The sequence below is a fragment of the Thermobia domestica genome, chromosome 16, assembly GCF_964235325.1.
Source record: "Thermobia domestica chromosome 16, izTheDome1.hap1.1, whole genome shotgun sequence".
Classification (NCBI taxonomy): domain Eukaryota; kingdom Metazoa; phylum Arthropoda; class Insecta; order Zygentoma; family Lepismatidae; genus Thermobia; species Thermobia domestica.
Window position 1 is genome coordinate 54,406,427 of NC_137469.1, and position 19,915 is coordinate 54,426,341.

The window sequence follows — 19,915 nt, forward strand, 5'->3', positions numbered from 1 at the left end:
CGTGTGATTTGATCATACCCTACAGAAAAGTTACGTGACCGTCACGTGGCAAATCACGTAAGAAGCACTCTTCCCATATCAATGATCAGGATAAGAGGTGCAAATCTCAAATATCACAACACCTTACATCATTACACGGATTTATTTTGGGTGTAAAAGAACTTTCTGGCACCCTATACAGAAATAATTTAGAATTCGTTAAGCACAGTAACGATTATGTTAGATATTATTTCATTGAAACTAAAGGAGGATCACTTTAGAAAGGAATCATTTGTTTTTTTATGTTATATTACTCTTGATAATAAATCAAACTAAACATACACACTACAAAAATAAGTCCCTAAAATTAAGATTAAATACTGGATTTATTAAAGGCTCAAAACACTTCTTCGTTGGCAAATTGCTAACACTGTAGACGATGAAATGATTATACCTACATGTTGTGTGCTTGGATATCTGCAAGCGTGTACTTGGGGAGTCGGTCTATATCATACACCACACTGAAACGAAGGATATGTGATGTGTCTTCTGACATATATAAAACTGACTCTCATTTGTAAAATACACATTTTTAATATTTTTTATTGTAGATTGATGAAAGCACTGACGTATATCATGTTAATTTTCGTATGTTATTTTGCCAGGATCGGGATCCCATCTTGACCCTGTTCTATTTTCGTCCCTGTATAACACCCCAGGACTAACGACACTGTCAATTAAACATCATAAACAATCTACATCATGATAATGCTCGCCGAGTGACTATCGTGGAGTGTTTCAATCTGAATGATTTATAGATTACTCTAACTCCATCACGATGATCATCAGTTTTAGATAAAGGTAATACGGTATTTTCTTAGTAGAAATAAAGTGAAAAGGCATTGAATTACACCTAGGTAATTCTATTTTGTAACACATGACTTTGTGAACAACTATTTGCAATACTGGCTCCCTGAAATACAAACGTGGAAATAGCCTTGATTTAATGCGAAAAGAAAGTAGCAAATTTTGAAGTATATATGGAAAGAATTGTCTGAAACAAAAGAGGTATGATTTTCTGACGAACTTAAATTCAGATATCTATTGTACAGTATGTCGTATGCTTAAAACATAATTAAAGATAGCTAATTTAATTATTGTAACGTTACGATCTTTGCCGCAATTACTACTACTACATAGATACCAAAATTTAAAGGTGAGGTACGTATCATGCCTAAAAACAAGAAAAGAAACGGTTCTCAAGTCTCAGAGAATAAGAACCCCTGATGTTGTTACATTTAAATGTATGTGTAATATAATCTATTACAGTATTTACTTCACAATCTACTCATTTTCTGAAAATCAGAAAATTACTCCGTAAAATATTCATTCCATTATCGCTAGGGGAAGCTAAACTCAAAGTAACCTCGAATAAATGAAGCATACATAAGGTTTAAGTTATAGCTGAATGAACATTTTGTTAAAGGCTTATTAGAAAAAGAGAAAAAAGATGGGAAGAAAACTACATGTACGCTTGGATTATTAAAATTGACCAACCGTACAAACGAAGGTATGCAATACAAAATAACGATTTGCTTCCTGTTGGTTTTCTGAATGAGTGGGCAGAAAATTCTTTTTCCCCTGCAAGTCATCAAGCTCTAAACAGAATACAGGAACACCCACAACTGTTCATATAGCTAGCAGACATTTTATTTTTTTTAATGTAAGGATGGTTGCCTATTTTATCGTAAAATCGCAGTTTACTCTATTATTGGTATAAAATATTGATGGGATACGAATGCTGCATGTACCTCTCAATCTTCTTCCATTAACATTAATAAAAATCTTGGCGTAACTTTTTTATCCTGTTATCTATTTGCGACGAAAACAGAAAGAATTGATAATGCATCTATGTAAGAACTAGGTTGCCCGAGTTTGATCCTATCCGGTGGGTATAGCTGAGTATTCTTTTTTAATAGTATGTGCCTACAGAGTATGTACGTCACTATTAGAAATAATAAACAATGATAGATACATTCGGCTAGTCAACAGTGTTATTTATGGGCCATCATTATAGGTATTTTGCTTTTAGTGACAAGTCACTTGCTGAGAAGCTTTCCTACTCCACGGTCTTCCTTTAATCCCTTCGTCTTCACATACAATTTTCAACTAACTTAAAACGTTCCTTACTGAATTCTCTATGTATGTCTGTCTGTGTGTATTTGTCTGTTATTTGCCAATTTTTCAATTTTGAGCCCCCCATTCAATACAGAACCAAAAGTTATCTGAGAAAGTGATGGAATTTTTCGTATCACTCTTACTGCTCTCGAAATATTGTCCAAAATTGTCCGATTTCGAAAGATTTAAGAAGCCATATCTCGGGAACTGGGAATCAGAGAAAGATTTTATTGGTGTTGATCAACACCTAAGAGGATGGTGAATAGTTTGGTACCAAAAGCAACCGGTGATCACTAGACAACTAGCGACCGTTCCTCAGATATTGGCCTAAAACGTTCGGATTTCGGGAGATTTAAGAAGCCATATCTCGGGAACTGTAAGTCATAGAGAGATGATATTTTGCGAAGTTTTCAATTTTGAGCATGTATCTTCGTAAAACAACATATCTGTAACATTTTAACAGAACTTTAAACAAAACATGTGGAAACAATTCAGTACTTAAGGAAATTATAAGTGGATAGCTATACAAGAATTGCTTTAATGAGTATAATAATAAAGTAAATAGAACAATTGGTATAAAACCTGTAGAAGTTAATAAGAAAAATTCTTTTTAATTTCGCTCTGACAATGTTATTGGAGCATTCTCAACTAGTTCTGTTTTGATATCGTCCATCAATTATAGTCTCCTTCGCTCCCTTCCTCTCTTTCCTGCCACCATACCCTCTAACACGTCCCTCATGATACAATTCCTTCATAGCCAATATAAATGGTTCGTTTCCTCCCCCACCATTTCTAAGAATCTGTCATTCGTTTTCCGCTCGATATAGATTGTCTCCATTCTTTACCATATATAGTCATAAAATAAAAACATTCTTTTATTAAAAATTAAAAAAAAATTATCAGTTATTATGGCAAGGAATAGCATCTTTCTTAATGTCACAAAAATTCGCTTTTTTCTCGAAAACTACTCATGATAATTTAGCCTCAAATATGTTATTCTGTTCACGATAGGCATGATCTATTGACTAATATATGTCTTATATTGAGGCAATGTTTTAATTAAGCAGAAATTAAAGTTTTAAGAGTTCACGAAAATTTTAGGCTGTATCTCGTTAACTAAACCATGTACTGTCGTAATTAGCTTATTTGTATATTTTAATATTAGTTTCACCTCAATAACAAAGTTCTCGCAAACCATCATTTTTAATATATATAGGGTGTTAATGCACTATACCGAAAAACTGTAAGAGACGATTCCTCACATCAAAATAAGAGAAAAATTTCATATGGACCTATGACGAAAAGTGTATATTTCATTAATTTTCAATAAGTGTAGAGGGTATTCCCTACAGAGTTTAATTCTCAGATATGCTCTGAATAGAATTTTCAGATATATTCTGATTTCAAGGAGGGTCCAAAGCAGCCCGGAGGTAAGCCTTGACAACAATGGAGAACCAATGGTTCGGAGGGAGGTCGGAAGTATTAAGAATCGGCAGCTCCATGTTTTGTGTGTGTGTGTGTGTGTGTGTGTGTGTGTGTGTGTGCGGAATAACGTGTGATGCGATGTATTTTGTCATGGTATAATTCACGTTTTCTTCACTTATAAGCATGAAAGAAGACATTGCAGCATGCGTTTTCCCGAGTACGAGAGACCGTGGTGCTGACGATCCTTAACACTTCCGCTATTGCGCCAAATGATTTCGTGTTTACTGCTATCAAGGTTTATCATTTGCCTACTTTGGACCAATCATAAAATCAAAGCATGTCTCAAAATTCGGTTGATCGCATGTCTGGGAATTTCACCCTACAGAGAATACTCTATACACTTATTCAATATTAATGAAGTATGCATTTTTTGGATTGTGTATGCGTGACTTCCTATACGCTGATAAAGACCACCATGCACAGTCTCTCGAATTCGGGTTGGCTTTCTCTCGATTTTGGACAGCCCTAGCTCTGAAACTATGCCCTTTTCTCCACAGGTCTATATGAACTTTTCTCTTATTTTGATGTAAGGAATTGCCTCTTACAAGTTGTCGCCATAGTTCATTAGCACCCTGGACACACACACATACATACATATATATATATATATATATATATAATGGTCGAAAATGACCGATATTACTATCGAATTCATAGTTTTCGGGGTCGCTGAGGTGAACAGTGACACTTTCGATGCCGTTTATATCCGAATTCAGCCCCACGATATGAAGGAGGGAAAGATATATAAAAATGATCGAAAATAAAAAGTAACTGGCTAACGGAATATATTACTATGTTTTTATTTCTTTATTTTAACACATCTAAGCGGGTAATCGTGAGAAGTTTAGAATGTTTTATTATTATTATTATTATTATTATTATTATTATTATTATTATTATTATTATTATTATTATTATTATTATTATTATTATTATTATTATTATTATTATTATTATTTAAATTTTCTCAAAGACTTCGCATGAACTTATACAATTACATTTTCTTCCCTACAATATCATCTTTCAATTGATATGTGCTTAATCTTTCGACAAATGTTTTTTTTCGTTAAACACCAATATTGTAGAGTTGTAAAAAATGCTTTTCTTTAGTTTAAAAAAAAAGAACTGGTCTGGCATCATCGAGCGTCTAAGACATCAAGCTGGATATCACAAAGCATCGAGCTCATCAATCTTATTAACTTGTTATTCACTTTCTTAACGTGCGTGGGAGCGAAACCGTGTTTGGAAGCTAGAAACTGATACTTGAAAAGTCTCCATGAGTGAAGTATCGAAGTTGTGAAAATTGAAACATGTAAAAAAAAAAAAAAAAAAAAAAAACTATATGTAAATTCTACCTCAACCAATATGTCTCTGTCTAAAACAGTGGTTCACAACCGATGTGTCGCGACACGCTGGTTTGTCACGCAATAACCTAAAGAGTATCATAAAATTTTAGAATTTAAAAATCAAGATGAATTTAATAACAATTAGTTACAATCGAGGTAGACCTGGAAGTTGACACCTCCAACGGCAGTAATATTGCTCAGTGCTATATAGTAATTATAAAATTTAATAAGTTTCACTATTATAATAGATATTATTACTATTATTTTGCTGGCAATATATTATTTATTTATTTAAAGAAAGAAAAAAATTTAATATATTGGGTGTATCTAATATATTGAAGCATATACATACAAAATTTAACATATTAAACTATAAAATAATAATATACAAATTATTAATGGAATAAAATAAAAGAGTAAGGAAAAGTTAACTCTTATAGAAATTGGCAAATCAAATTTCCTACTTGTATTTTATGTGCTGTTACATCTTCAAAGGAAATCGGACTTCCTAAATTCCGTTTATTAACAGAGCTTAACATACCTGGCATTCAGAGATGACAGGACTTCGGACTTCAAGCAGCCATGTCTGTCTTCCGGTGTCGGGCAGATTAATTCAATAAACTTATAGTAAAAATACCAAACAAATGTGTCACGATCAAGGGCGCCCATCAGGGGGGCAAGGTGGGGCGCTTGCCCCCCCTAAGAGGAAATTGTACTTCGGAATATCGAGAACCCAATAGAATTTTTACATTAGTTACAGCAAAATTTGAAACTATACTTGAAACGTCGCTTGTACTTGCCCCCCCCCTTGGAAATCACAACATGGGCGCCCTTGGTCATGATGTCCTGGATCTTCAGTAAAGTGTACCGTCCATTAAAAAAGATTGCAAACCACTTATCTAAAATATCAAAGATGGCGTTTATGCATACAGTACGTCCTTCTTACAACAGCGGTATGATACGTTTTTCCATGAAAATTGGATAGACTTTTTTTTAAAAAAGAGGAAATCCATCGTTAATGTTTTACAAGGTGAATTAATCCCTTACCTCGAACTGATTTCAATTCTAAGTAATGGGATAAATATTTAAGTTTCAAACATACTGAACATTATGTTTAATGAAAATTGGAGAATATTTATGAAATAATTATGGAACACTTTTTTAAAGATAGAACAAACTATACTCTTATTCTTGGCTAATTTCAACCCCTAAAGCATAATTGAGCATCTAAAGAAATTACTTATACAGGGTGTTTCCAAACAACACCGACAACGTTTGGGAAGTGATTCCTAACATCTAGACAAGATAAGAAGTATAGACCAACCTGGGTGCACAAATGCTTCCTTTCATAGTTGTAGGCTACCGATAACATGAAAAGCTGAACTTTAAATTTCCAAAGCTCCAAAACTATGGGACGTACCGTAGTCGGGTCAAGACTTCGCTTAGGAACTAGTACGTGCGCTATCCAAAAATACATGTTTCAGAATCCCAAAGTACTCACGCAACAATTTTTATAGAAGGAGTTTGGCTACAGGCATATAATATGAAGTACTCAACAACTACCTCTACAAAAATTGTTGCGGGAGTACCACAGGATTCTGAAACTCAGATATTTGGATAGACCACATGCTAGATCCTAAGTGAAGTCTTGACCCGACTGCAGTAGGTCCCATAGTTTTGGAGCTATGGGCCTTTAAAGTTCATTTTTTCATGTTTTCGGCAGCCTATAACTCCGAAAGGACGCCTTTGTGCACGCAAGTTGGTCTGTACTTTTCGTCTTAGTTTGGTCTCAGGAATCACCTCCTAAACGTTGTCGGTGTTTTTAAAACACCCCTTATATACGTTATATTACATTTTGAAGTGGAATACAGAAGTACGAGGGCAATTCAAAAAAAACGCCGTCTTGTTATCAATGACACACACTCGAAGATACATAACTTTTATTATACACATTAGAAATGTACAGAACTTTTATTATAAACATTAGAAATGTACAACATTACATTTTCAACGTATTCATCATTAAAATTGAGGCACTTGTAACGTTTTACAAGGTTTGAAATTCCCTCTGCAAAAACTCTTCATCCTGTGAATGAAGCCATCCGCTAACAGCATTGTGAATCGCATTGTCGTTGTCGAAACAGTGCGACGCAAGCCACTGTTTTATGTGGGTGAAGAGGTGCAGCCAGTTTATTGCCTGCACAAGTTCATTGCTGACTTCACATGCACGCCCACTTCTTGCTGCTTCGTGCACATCAGTTAGTCCATCTTTAAACATGCGACACCATTCACGTACGATCTTCACTCAACATGTTTGACTTGTAAACACCATACAATTATCGATGAATCCACTGAGGAAAGTTGTTTCGCTCTTAGAAATCGTATTACCGTGCACTTCACATTTTGCTGTTTTTTCTATGGCAGCGTTCATTTTCAGTTGTTATAGCGGACGAGCGAACTGCAACAGACACTTCTCTTTCTACTGCTCACTCTCTACTGAAGTACTGCACACAGCAGAACAGGACTAACTGCATCGCTTGGAGTGCAGATGATGTTCTTTCCGCACGAGTTTGAACGAAAAATCAAAGCATGCCATTTTCATATGGATTCGCATCCTTCCATTGGTCTTTGCAATTCGCAAATTAGAACTAGTGAAGGCATGTGTTGCAAACTTTCCGTTCACCCTCTTATCCAGCAAGGGCATCGTCTGAAGCAAATCTCGTGGAGAATAGCACAACTATGTAGATACCTGAAAGTTCAATTTCACGATTGGAATTTATACTCCATAAGCATCGTGCAGAGATTCTAAAAGTATCATATTCCTTATATATATAGACTTGAACAGAAACCGTTTAATCGTGAAGAAAGTAAAGACATGCACAGCAGTCTTTTGTAAATTCCTACTAGTGCTTACATATATGGATATTTTCGGCCACAATCGTCCTTCGAGGCCATACTAACAATCATCTTGATTTACAACTATCTTAATCTACATAATACCCTTTAACAGCCTGCGAAATTTGATCATTCTCCCTATATAAACAGTCTTCAAAGAAAGAAAGCTAATTTATTCGAGGGCAGTCATAAAGTTTTAATTATCACCTTGGAAATATAATGTTAATTAACTATTTTTTGTTTATTTGCAGGTACACGTCTTTAGTCCTGGCATACATTGAGATCTCAGCGCTACAGTACCGCCAAACGCCGCAAGAGGAGCCAAAACACAATGATGCAGCTCATTGATAAAGTGGAATATTCTGTGGTTATTGGTTTTCTGCATTTCAAGGGAAATAACACTACAACAATTCATGCTGAGTTTATGGAAGTGTATGACAACAATGCAACATCATGTGTCACAGTGATTAGGTGGTGCAGTGCAGTATGTCACAGTGCAACCTTTCCAGTGTGGTCTGACAAGTCTAAATGACAAAGAGCGAAGTGGCAGACCATATCTCTTTGAAGAACCGGAAATCCCAAGAGAAGTTGTAACTCTTGTATTCGCATACCATCTTATCACAATCGGGGCGATAGTAGAAAAAATTAAAATAAGTCATGAATCAGTGTTCAACATCTTGTACTGGACATCACTAAGGTCTCCGCCCCTGGATTCCTGCTGCTGCCTACTGCTTCACCCATTCAAAAAGTCCACCGATCCGATGCAGTAGTGGACGTTGCAGCTGTGTAAGGCCAATCAAGAAAAATTCTTTAAACACCTTATCACCATGGACGAGTGCTGGGTGTACCACTGTGGCTCCGAGAGCAGTGGAAATGGTTGACTCACCATCGCCAAAAAGGACGAAGAACCAACCATCGTCGGGCAGGTGATGCTGAGTGTTTTCTGAGGTTGGCGTGATATAATGCTAACAGTTTATGCTCGTGAGGGCAAAGCATCACAGGAGCATACTACCGAAATCTCCTGCGAGGTTACAGGAGGCTGTCAAGAGGAAATGTCCAGGGAAGTTGTCCAAGAGAGTCTTTTCGCTTCACGACGTCTCAGCTCATTATGCACAAGACACAGTCGCACATGCTACTTCTTTGAGCTATCAAATTTTCCTGGAACCTGTAGACAAGTCACCCAGTGACCGAGTGTTCCGCGGATGAAGAAACCATTGCTTGGCAGGCATTTCGGGAATGGTGACAAGATGGTTTTCGAAATGGAATGTTTCCTGAACAGTCAAAATGAAGACTTCTACAATCTAGGCTACCGCCAAGTCATCCATCGTTGGGAAAATTGTGCCGCACTGAAAGGTGAATATGTAGAGAAAACCTAACACTATCACCAAGTTTTGTGGTCACAGCTTGATTTTTTCGAAGTGATGATTAAAACTTTGACTGCCCCTCGTATTGAAGAATTTTAGTCTTCAACTCCCAAAGACATTGTCAACCATCTTACTTAAAGACCATGTATATGTAACCATTATTATCATTCAAAATTTGGTAAATTGCAGCTTAAATTTTCTTTTTTAAGTGACCTCTAACAAGTGGAGAAGTGGAAGATCAAGTAACTAATTTACAAACCCATGTATGATAGGATTTGGAAATTTTGATGCAAGGATATTTGTGGATTCACTATATATATATTTATCTATAACTTTCTTACAATCGTAAAGATACAGAAATTTCGATACATTGTGTATGTTATGCTTGAGCCTACACTGTTATGAGAGAATTTTTCATCATATATTTATATGATATTCATCATAATATTTATTTATTTATTTGCACTTATTACAGGCCTTAAGCTCCAATTACAATAGGCTTGCATACAGTAAAGTGTAAAAATGATTTCATATGTGGAGAGTAAAATGTACATAGATTGAAACAAAGCAAAAGTAAGTAGAAGTTGCAATAAGAAAAAAAAAAGAAAAAAGAAAATGCATACTTTCTTTTCAAATTACCTCGATTCAAATAGGATTACGTAATTCAAAAGAATGCAAATAATGCATATACACATATAGGCCTACATACACGTATAATTCCGTAGATAAAATAAAAATAGAGTTTCTCGTAGTTTAAGTGGTTAGCGTATATACCTTTGGTATAGGAGATCCGGATTCGGTTCCCGGCGGGAGCTCATGTAGTTCGGATCCCACGTTAAGTTATAGGCCCACGTCTCATATAGCCTCGCTGCTGAAATAAATACAAAATGCAAAATAACATCACAAGATTTAAAAAATATAGTTTTTAGAAAATAGACTTGTATTTCATTTCTTTCTTAACTTGTTTAGAAACTGAATCTTAACATTACATTTGTTTATTCTACTGTCAGTTTATGGAAACTTGGGCGACTTTTCTTTCTTTCATCTATGCTGTAAATATGGGCAAACTGTTGAGCAAGGAAGACTTATTTCTTTTGTACTTCTGTATTGATGAAAATTCTGGAAAATATTTCTATCTCACAGATAGTTAAAAAGTTTGTTATGAGATGTAAACAAACTACGTACAGTTACGATATTACATTCTCTCTCTCTCTCTCTCTCTCTCTCTCTCTCTCTCTCTCTCTCTCTCTCTCTGTGTGTGTGTGTGTGTGTGTGTGTGTGTGTGTGTGTGTGTGTTGTGTGTGTGTGTGTGCTGAAGGTCTCCTAGACTTTTCCATTTCCTAATGAGTTTCAGCACGCGTGCTAATTATTAGAAAAGTTAAGGCAATGAACAAGTTTCGAAAACATTACTTTAAAAAAAATGCTAGGAAAAGTTAAAGTTTTTAGAATTGAATGTTTTAGGAAAGAGAAAGTCTACAATAAAAATAGTAAAGCAAAATTGAGGTAATTATCTATCTGAAACTACACTGAATATTATATATACGAGGTTTCATCAAAAATATGTGGACTCGTAGAATTTCGTGGCTGCGCTTGTCAATTTTTTTTTTTTTTTGTATATGTGTTGGTACAATTGTCCGTAGCATATTTTGACACTGGTTCAATGCTTACTTTATGGTATGGTGTCAATAAGGCTACACATATTGTTGTGTGCTCAGGATATTTTTACTAGTAAAAATAGAACATAGATTTGCATTAAATAATGCAACTTTTTTCATATTTTTGAAGATGAAGAAAACCACGAAAGGATGACGTTTGACCAACATTTAGAAACAAAGACAATATCGCAGAGGGAGCTAAAAGCCATATCCACAATTCTGAAATTCTGAAAGAATTTCCAAGATTGGAAAAAGCACTGGCACAAATGTATTATATCGAACATGGAGTGCATTACAAGATACAAAATTAATATTGATAAATAAACATTTGGGGATAATAACGAAAGTTCCGCATATTTTTGATCAAACCTTGTATGATGCATATGTTGCTTATCTAGGATCAGAATAAGAATTAAATAAATTAAATATTTAATTTCATTGCGCTTGTGCCTGGTGAAGAAATTGTTATATTGTCGAAACGTTATGCAGCATATTGCTTTCTGTGTTTGTTTTTCGTAACTAGCATCACTTTATTATATGTTCATGATTTCAAATAGTTGTTTAATACCAATTAGTTTTACATTATTATTTGTGTTGCTATTCTCAAATCTTCTCTGTTTTAAGCCTGACTTATCATTCATTCGTGTAAAATAATATAATTCCATTGATAAAATTATATAAATTTGATAAATGGATAAGTATTTCGTTTCTAAACAAGAATTTTAGGAATGATCAAAAAATGCATCAAAAGATGGTGATCTTGGCCAACACGTAGTTTTGGATCAGAAACCACAAAAAATTTTGAACGGACCCTTAATTAAGTTTCGTATTTTCTACGGAATAGCACATCATTCTGAGTTAACTAATAGTTTGAGTTTGGTTACACTATATGTATTTTCCGAAATATAAGGCCTACAAGAACATTTTTGTAGGGCGGGTCAGGGACTACAAAATTTTTAAACGGCCTCTAAATCGAGTTTTTTTTTTTTTTTTTTTTTTTTTTTACGGAATAAGCACATCATACTGAGTTTAGTGATAGTTTGAGTTTGGCTATATTGTATGTAGTTCTCCAGATATAAGGCGTGCAAGAAAATATTTGATTGAAATATATTGGATCTTTTGATCCAAAAGTGTGTTTAGGGGCTCAAATTAGATTTGTTTATTGTACTGTGTTAGTGTTGCATTAAAGAACTTGCACTAGAATAAATGAAAGATTGTGTTTGATTTTCATTCCTAAGGTATGAATTTATTTATCATTGGTGAGTAATTATGATTTTAACCATTTGGTAGATACTGTATCACATTTAAAGATATTCTTAGTAAATACCGTATATACTCAAGTCTAAGACGCACTCTTTCTGGCAAAATTTCAGGTATAAAATGGGGGAGGTGCGTCTTGCAATCGCATACAAAACCACATACAAAGAGATAGTAAAAGTTGTGTTCAGACAGAGAAATTACTTAAGCAAGTTGTTATCTGTTCAAATTGTAAGATAATAAGATAGTGTCTTTGTTCTCTTTTTAATCTTGACATTTCAATGTTTAGTTTAAACAAATAAACCCGTATGAGTTAATCTTTACTGTCAAATTCTGAGTTGCTCCATTGAATATTTAGAATGCGTCTTAGAAGTTAATACAAGAAATTGGCACAATTTTTGAAGTTTAGAAATGGGGGTGCGTCTTAGATTCGAGTATATACGTCTCGTCTTGATCATGTCTAGCCCTTGGCTACTCCTATTGGACAGTAGATAGTTTCGATGATCGGAAAGTTCAATACTAGCCCTACGTAGAATTGGAGCTTGGTAGAATCAAAATCAAGTATGATCCTCTGATTGTTATTAATGCTCTGGATTATATTCAGAAGTTTTGTCCCAATCAAGTATGACCCTCTGATTGTTGTTAATGCTCTGGATTATATTCAGAAGTTTTATCCCAATCAAGTATGACCCTCTGATTGTTGTTAATGCTCTGGATTATATTCAGAAGTTTTATCCCAATCAAGTATGACCCTCTGATTGTTCTTAATGCTCTGGATTATATTCAGAAGTGTTATCCCAATCAAGTATGATCCTCTGATTGTTCTTAATGCTCTGGATTATATTCAGAAGTTTTATCCCAATTAAGTATAACCCTCTGATTGTTGTTAATGCTCTGGATTATATTCAGAAGTTTTATCCCAATCAAGTATGACCCTCTGATTGTTGTTAATGCTCTAGATTATATTCAGAAGTTTTATCCCAATCAAGTATGACCCTCTGATTGTTGTTAATGCTCTGGATTATATTCAGAAGTTTTATCCCAATCAAGTATGACCCTCTGATTGTTGTTAATGCTCTGGATTATATTCAGAAGTTTTATCCCAATCAAGTATGACCCTCTGATTGTTGTTAATGCTCTGGATTATATTCAGAAGTTTTATCCCAATCGAGTATGATCCTCTGATTGTTATTAATGCTCTGGATTATATTCAGAAGTTTTGTCACAATCAAGTATGACCCTCTGATTGTAGTTAATGCTCTGGATTATATTCAGAAGTTTTGTCCCAATCAAGTATGACCCTCTGATTGTTGTTAATGCTCTGGATTATATTCAGAAGTTTTATCCCAATCAAGTATGACCCTCTGATTGTTGTTAATGCTCTGGATTATATTCAGAAGTGTTATCCCAATCAAGTATGATCCTCTGATTGTTCTTAATGCTCTGGATTATATTCAGAAGTTTTATCCCAATCAAGTATAACCCTCTGATTGTTGTTAATGCTCTGGATTATATTCAGAAGTTTTATCCCAATCAAGTATGACCCTCTGATTGTTATTAATGCTCTGGATTATATTCAGAAGTTTTATCCCAATCAAGTATGACCCTCTGATTGTTATTAATGCTCTGGATCATATTCAGAAGTCTTATCCCAATCAAGTATGACCCTCTGATTGTTATTAATACTCTGGATTATATTCAGAAGTTTTATCCCAATCAAGTATGACCCTCTGATTGTTGTTAATGTTCTGGATTATATTCAGAAGTTTTATCCCAATCAAGTATGACCCTCAGATTGTTATTAATGCTCTGGATTATATTCAGAAGTTTTATCCCAATCAAGTATGACCTTCTGATTGTTATTAATGCTCTGGATTATATTAAGAAGTTTTATCCCAATCGAGTATGATCCTCTGATTGTTATTAATGCTCTGGATTATATTCAGAAGTTTTATCCCAATCAAGCATGACCCTCTGATTGTTATTAATGCTCTGGATTATATTCAGAAATTTTATCCCAATCGAGTATGATCCTCTGATTGTTATTAATGCTCTGGATTATACCCAGCAATCATTGAACCAAGCAATAGCACCAATTAATAATGGAAACGAGATAGAGTGGCATGATCGAGAGACAGGAATGCTTATAAATAATACAGTAAGACTTCAGTGGATCGTTTGCTGTATTATGCGATACAAATACTGCTATATTTCCGCATAAACTCTGCATACTGTATGAATATGCTTGAGATGACGGCTGAAATATGAGTATGAATTTATTTATAAGTAAGGAAAACCAGTACCTGGAAGATACGTGCATAGATATCCATATTGCAGTTTTAATTTTCAGTTTATTGATACATTGTGCATTTACCCATCCGAAGTAGCGTGTGTGGGGTGTGTGCTAATGTAATCGTTTGTATATGTGTATTCTTTTTTTTGTGAAAGAATAATAATAACCACAAATTTTCATGTTATTTATTTAATTTCATTTTATATAGATCGGAAAATAATTATTTAATTGTGTTCTCTTTTACGATTTTCAGCATCAAACTTCCGTTGCATGTAAAATACAGAATTAAATATTATATGGTATGGTAAAACCGGCAAAACAGCAATAGCAGATATTTGCAAATCATTTCTAAATCAACTCAGCGTGGTTTTATCCCTCCTTTGATTATGCTGACAGTACCTTTAGCTATACTAGTAATTCTAGGAAAAAAAGAAGTAAATGTAAGAGGTGGATACATTCTTTTTTTTATGACCATCGCCTACTTTATATCGTGATTTCTACCAAAGACCTTTCGTAAATATTATCGTGTAATCCATCACAGTTCATCCCATCTATATATTCAAATGCTTGTGGTCAACAAAAATTTATATGTTCGTGGCCAATCTTTCAACAGTGAGTTCTCGGGAACCATGAGCTATAGAAAGATGACGTTTTCACTAATTGATTGCAAATTTTGTATAGATTATTCAGTTCTAATGGAATATTTTTTTTAAAAATGGCCATTATTTCTTTATTAGATTTTTTAGAGGTAGACTGGAAGTGTTAATTTAAAAAAAAGAAGTAAAGCATCATATCCTACAAGTTATACATTCCAACACCACACATTTATATATGGGGTTAGTATATCTCTCTAACGTTTGTTACATGGACAAATGATAATGAGAAATGAAGGATAACCATTTCTCTAGTCTAAGATGAATCTTTATTGTTTGAAGTGTTTTGCCCAATGAACACCATATATCACTGACATTATAATTAATTGTTTGTGCAATGTATTTGCTTATTACATACTGCAGGCAAGAAGAAAGAAAACACTTATCATACATGAATTACAAACTCCAACCGGGAGTAGGCTCAAATCTTGAAAATGGTGCCAGATATTGAAAGAAAAATCGTCGAAAAATCTCCCTATTATTGTGTCCCTTGTCTGTTTTTCTTTTTTCTTTCTTTTTTTTTTTTTTATCAAGGCGTCTCTCACTTGGGTCTGTAAAGGTACATGTACAGATATTGTGAGGAATCACAAGGAGATTCATGCTCATATCTGAATGATGCGCTGGATACAGATCGCAGGTTCATCCCATAAATTTAAAAACCGTTGAAGATCAATTTAACAAAAAAAAAAAAAAAAAAACTTTTTTTGAAATAAGCTCCTCAGTTATCGAATTCTAGAAGTTTCATATCGTGCCATTGGATCACGATATCCTCCAATAGTTGACACCTATCAGATTAAAGTGAAACTTCTAAGGTTGATCCATTATTATTATTATTACTAATAGTAGTAGTAATAGTAGTAATTAGAGTTTGAAAATTATTATTGTCATAGTTGTATGTTGGCAAGTGAAGGGAATAACTTTTAAAATGTTCCTCACGATAATTTGGATCATTCTGTTACACAGGTTCTTTTCCATCATAAATTGACTACATATATATTTTTTTTGTACGTTTCGTTTCCTATTTTTGTTTCCATGAATCATTTTGCTCTGTTTTTGCAGTAAAAATCATTAACCCTTGCACTACCTATGTGGTTTTTTTGTAACACGGACTACTAAGGGTGGGTAATTTTGTACCCACTTGTTAAGATTAAATGTATCTTATCAAAAAAGAAAAGAAAAAGAAACTCTCACAAAAAATCTACAGTGAGTGAACAGTACACGGGAAAGGACTAACCCCCGAATAGGCGGGATACAGCTACTTACTATAGTGCCATGTCAGTGACATCTCCTACCGACGGGGGAAGGGGATAATTTTGTACTCATCAACTTAAAATAGAAAATTTATGAAGCACACTAATGGTCAATTTGCACAACTGTAAGGTATCCGCTTTAGCTAAACATGTTGAGAAATAAAATTGTATTTTTTTTATAAGATTAAAGAAACGATTAGAAGAGATATTACAAAAAACAAAAAAAACATACTGTGGTGAGCACAAAGTACTCCCTCCCCTCCGCCCATGTTGTTAGTGTGAGGATTAATTGTCACATTTCATGACATAGAAAAGCTTGTTATTAGATTCCATTTAGAAGCTTACGTTGTTCCATTTTACAGTTAAGCTAAAAGTCCACATTGTATGTAGCCGTAGTGCTGTAATAAGGTATTGACTTAGTAACAATCAATTTGAAACCGTTTTATAAACTTTTTAAACATTATGATCAAATAAGACGTTGTTAAGAGTATTTTTGTCTCGCCCTATATATATATATGTTTTATTTACTCTTCTTTTTTTAAATCACTTATTTATTTTACTGTTTTCTCTTTTCCAGACCGTTTTCATTACGACAATATAAACAACTACGCTTCAAATTGTTGCTGTTTTTTCCAAAAGACTTTAAGTGTGGAGTTTAATAAAATAAAACGACTGAAAAGAGGACAGAAAAGAAAAAAAAGAACCTTCTGTCAATAAAAAAAGAGGGAGAAGAAGAAGAAGAAGACGTAACGTACAGAACCCTGAAGCATCAGTTCAGAAGGCAACAGAAAACAATTCCGTAATGGTTTTTCCATGCTTTGCAGTTTATCTGCTTCCACATATCGGAAAAAAAGATAGAGAATGGGCAGAAGCATCTGATTCTTTTCAGAATCCCCTCTCCCACCCTTTCTTGTTCCCCAAGAAAAAAGAGAAAAAATCAGGGTTGTTATTTTATTTTTTGTCTTTTCCACTTCTTTCCTACCTCTCTTTATACTTTCTTTTTCTTTCCTGTCTCATTTACACGATTCTCTCGTTTTCTTTTCTTTTATCTCCTTCACACGATTCTTGTTCTCGTATTTTTCTCGTTCTTTGTGTGTGTATAGTGGTCTTTTTCTCCTTGTTTGTTTCTTTCTTTCTTTATATGCACTATATACAAGTTTGTTCAAGTTCGTTTTTCTTCTTCTTCTTGTACCATCTTTCCTGTTTTATATTGGTTACTTTACATTATTTTATTGTCCTTCCGTTTTCGATTTCAATTCACTAGGACATAAGAACTCCCCGAGTGAGGAAATCATTCGAAAAAATAAACTTTTTTTTAAAAAAGAAAAACGTTCGTCAGTTCTTCTTATATTCTCCCAAAATACAGCAAATGTTTTGTTCTTTTTTTCTTTTCTGTATTTGACCAAGATGGCCGCTGTTACCTTATTTTAAAAAATACATAGATGGACCAGAACTCAAGAGGAAAAAATTGTGAGTTTTCTTTTTTTTTCGCAATCTACAAAGCTCTCCCTCCTGTTTTTCCCGCCATTCGATTCGTTTCGCACCTTTCTTTTGTTTTCTTCCATTGTTGAGTGTTTCTGTATTGTAGCGTTCGCAGAGTGACTCAAAGAAAATGGATATATACTATTTGGACGAGTGTGGTCAACATCCCTGAGCGAGTTCCGTTCATTCATCCCTTTAGTTTCTCCCCCTTTCCTGATCTGGCAAGCCATGCTTCTATCAATACAACCCACGCACACTTTCACTGATTTCAATCACATATAGCACTCTATAGTCATCGAGTTTTTTCTTTTTCCTGTTTTTTCGTTGTCCATTTGTGTCCATTGTGTTGATGACTAGGAATAGGATGGCACCTTCCAATAAGGTGTTTCTATGTTGTAGAAATATAGTGTATTCTGTATAACCAGTGTTGCCAGATTGGGATTGAGGTACAAGCAACGGATTGGGCAATTTTTAAATGCGCTTGCTACCAAAATTTCATATTGGGCGACACGCTACTTCTTGGACTACATTTAACAATCTGCAGGCTATAACTCTTAAGAAGTGCTACTTGCGTATTTTCATATATGAAATCACAAATTATTATTTTTTATTTTTTTTAATAATATAATAAAAATTTTGATTGTTGAGTATTCTATTCATAATGAACAATAGCTTTACTAAAACTAATGTGTTTGATACTAGTTTAAATTTTGTTTTAATTAATTTCCAGTTCTGACGACACTAGACTTTTGTTGAGTTTGAGCTATTGTATTGTGCTGCCAAAATGTCTTGAGCCGTGGCAAAAATGCGAACTAAAGCTCACACCCTCACATACCCTCGTGTTGAGCCAATAAGGGTTCAGCTGTTGCTAAGCGAGAGAAAGTGAGTGGAGTTCCTTCAGCCGATAGCAGCGCTTGCAACGGAAGACTAGGGATCAAGTCAATGTGGTATAACAATAGTATCACTGACCGTGTTGCTGCCTCAGGTAATGCCTAGATCTCATATTTGTACGGAGCTGTGTAAACGTGAATATCATAAATTTAATTGTGTTAGTGTACTATCCATATTAACATAATGAATAAGTGGAGTTACAACAAAATCTTCCTAAATTCATGGCTCCTAGATAAAGATTTTAGCAAATGAATTGAAAAAGTGAGGAATAGGAGTGAAAAAAGCGTATTTCAGAGCTCACAAAACTGATTTTTAGCGAACATATCTTCTTGGAAATCAGAAAGGTCACCCATTTTATTCTGCCATCGTCTGCCTAATTCATCGCATAATTCAGTTCTACTGCTTCTAATGAAGTATGGAGCTTGCTCTAACATACCCCCACTAACAGTCGCCACCTGACCATTGCCAACTCAGACATCTGACGCAATTCCACTTCCAGGTATTTACATTAATCTAATTAATCGATACATTAATCGATATGTATATCTTCAGATCTGGCAACACTGTGTATAACTACATCTATGGCATGCTCTTTAATTTTAGCACAAGAAACTATGTTGAAGTTAGTAAAATGTATGTCAGATTTTTATTATTATAATTTATAGTAGTCTGTAACTGGTAATGTTCTATGAGAAAAATAAGAAATTACTCACAAATATTTACGCAACAGAATTTTTATAGTTGAAAATTACAATGTAGATAAGTATTTAAAAGTGTAAAATATAGTAAACCTGAGAAATAATAAAATATCCAAAAAAATTAAAAAATGTACTCTGAAAGTTACTTGACGAACGTTGCCTTAGTTTCCTGTTTGTTTCTTTATAGATTTTTCTTATTATTATGAAATTTGTACAGAGGAACGCAAGTACACACACCAAAAACTATTGTTTAAGATACAGAGAATATGTCTACTGAAAAAGAAGTATATTTGTAATGAATTTTATGTATGGATCCATAAAATACACCTGCACCGAAAATACTATATAAAAAATCAGATCGTCTTTTTCCCTAATAATGATAAATAAACTCCTAGCAGTAACACATATATTTTGAAAAGTCGGAACATACTGCTTTAATATTTTGCAACATTTGGTTTCATTAATTCTATTTTTCACTAATCCTCATGT

General features: G+C 34.1%; 1 long non-coding RNA gene across 2 annotated transcripts in view; it reads left to right on the forward strand.

Moving 5' to 3' along the window:
• Positions 1 to 17,667, forward strand: part of LOC145673058 (uncharacterized) — a 290,475-nt gene extending 272,808 nt beyond the window's left edge. For both annotated transcript variants that reach the window (XR_014128713.1, XR_014128712.1), the window contains one exon: positions 16,933 to 17,667. This is a non-coding gene — a long non-coding RNA (uncharacterized LOC145673058). The remainder of the gene's footprint in view (positions 1 to 16,932) is intronic.
• Positions 17,668 to 19,915: the final 2,248 nt, after the last annotated feature.